The sequence below is a fragment of the Magallana gigas genome, chromosome 5 (assembly GCF_963853765.1).
Source record: "Magallana gigas chromosome 5, xbMagGiga1.1, whole genome shotgun sequence".
Taxonomy (NCBI): domain Eukaryota; kingdom Metazoa; phylum Mollusca; class Bivalvia; order Ostreida; family Ostreidae; genus Magallana; species Magallana gigas.
In genome coordinates, this window is record NC_088857.1 from 49220246 (window position 1) to 49222537 (window position 2292).

Sequence of the window (2292 nt, forward strand, 5' to 3'; positions counted from 1 at the left end):
TTATCGAAAGTGATATCATTTTATTATTGTATGTCAAGTTTGATTACATTGTTTTAATGATTTGATAAAAGATCAAAAGGAGATGGGACTGAGTCAGCAGTCCAACCTGTTTGTTGTCATATTTCAGATGTCTGGTTTTGTTCGACTTAGTATTGCCGATGGCCTCCTCCGTGTCCATAGTCTGTTGAATAAAACAGCAATTCTACGATAAATCATCTCTACGGTCAACTTTAAATTCGCAAACATCAAACGTTGTGAAATATGCAATGATGTACAAAAGCTATTGATATCAATTTTAAATGTGTTCAGTTGCCGCCTTCATTGACAAGTTATAGATATAGTCATAGTGCAATCCCCCTCGCAGAGTGGGCAAATGCTGAACAAACGTTAAGCAATTGCTTAACTATGAAAAGTGAATGCTGAACGAATGGTGAAAGAATGTATAAATGGTGAATGAGGGGTTACAGTTAACAGTGAACAGTAAGTAGAACTGAGCGAAAAAGGAGCACAAACGTGAGTAAAAAGGAATAATAAGCATATGACGCATAAAGTCTACTTTTGAAATGCATCGGGTGTTTTTTCGTGTCGTACTGTACAATTTTCATGATTGAAAATAAAGGTATTGTAAACTTATTGATATATGAAATCTGCACTGTCAAATAAATGCGTAATTGAAAAAGTTATAAGTATTTTAAAAAAAAATAAAACAGTCCTTATCAATTCTGACTCCTTTTTTAAAATTTCAGAAGAAATAATTTGATATTGCATTTACAATTAAGCATTGTAGCCTTTTACACGTGTTAGCACAGGATAATAAGATAGATTTAACGGAATTTTCAACCTAATTTTATTTAACCGATTGATTTATCAACAATAGATTTAAAAAATTCGATTTAAAAAAAGTAAACAATATATATGAAATCTCAAACAAGGACAGTTGTTATGAATGCCAAAAATGGGTCTATAATTTTGATTAAGTGATGATATAGAAAAGGTCTTCTACCCTAATGTTGTGAATCCAAGTTACAGTTGCTATGTTAAACAATTGATATGTTGATGCCAAGTGTGAAAAAAGGACTATGTGCGGTATTATGCATTTTTTGCTCCCAAAATGAAAGTTTTATTACAAGCTTTAAAAATAAGATGAAAGATAGCTAAATCGTATTGAAATTAAGGGTGTAAAAGTTTATCACCAAAGTGACGTCATAATGTAGAAATGACGTTAGGAAGATTGCCTAATTTTGATAAATTGATGTTTTGTAGCAAAATGTGGGTGTTTTCCGATTGTTTTTTCGACTGGGAAACATCGAGCGCAGGCTTGCTCAAGTTTTTTTTTAACAAAACGTGTATAATTATCTGAAGAAAAACATATGTTAAAATCGTACTTGAGAAGACCTGCGCTCTATATTTCTGAATGCAAAATATAAAGCGAAAATGAGAATACTTTCGTTTGTTTGCACATTTGTGAGAATTAGGTCATTTGGAAGACGTCATAGATAAACATCGAATGCGCAATGACGACTAATATCAAGATTAAAGTGATAGGCGTCCACTGTACGATGATTTATGAAGATTTGATTTTTTTATACGATACTATTTAAAAATTGGTTAAAATTGGGGGCAGATATTTCACCAAACCGCACATAGTCCTTTGTCTTTTAATTTCCTCAAATTCCCAAGCTCATCTCTTAACTTCGCGGTTCCGTATGACAATGAAAAATAATAACTTGAACAATAACGTACAATAACAATAATAATGTACAATGAGTTAACGCAAGGGGAGATAATGATATGAAACTGTGAACGATAAACGAACGGTATACATTTGCTGAACATAACGCAAAAATGGAAAAGTGTAAGGATACAGGCATTGTTTAAAAAAACTTACAGCTACAACAGTATCCATAATAGGTACAGTATTCAAAATAGCCACATTGAGGATATTGAACCCTGGGATTGCAACGCCGATAACTGCAATGGCTGCCACTCAAGTATGCTGAGGAAATATCAGAGTAAATCTATATTACCACAGCTCACTAAATAAGTTAACTAACCTAGTAGAGAGCCAATAATGAGAAAAGAGAGAGAGAGAGAAAGAAAGAGAGAGAGAAAGAAAGAAAGAGAGAGAGAGAATAACGGAGAAAACTTACCCGAGGAGACAGCTACCAAGCAAGCAAGAAGAATCAAAGCAACGAGAACCTTTCCCATTTTGATTCGGCAGATGACGCTCGACTCAAGATGATGGTCTTTTATACTGTCTACGAGCAATCATCCACCAATCGGTTGTCACCA

The 2292-nt window shown here is 33.6% G+C and overlaps 1 long non-coding RNA gene across 1 annotated transcript; it reads right to left on the reverse strand.

The window, feature by feature from the left end:
- On the reverse strand, window positions 1-2292 carry LOC105342187 (uncharacterized). Its single transcript, XR_902476.4, has 3 exons — window positions 2151-2292; window positions 1889-1996; window positions 1-181 (listed from the first exon to the last, which is right to left on the reverse strand). It is a non-coding gene; the product is annotated as an uncharacterized lncRNA (long non-coding RNA).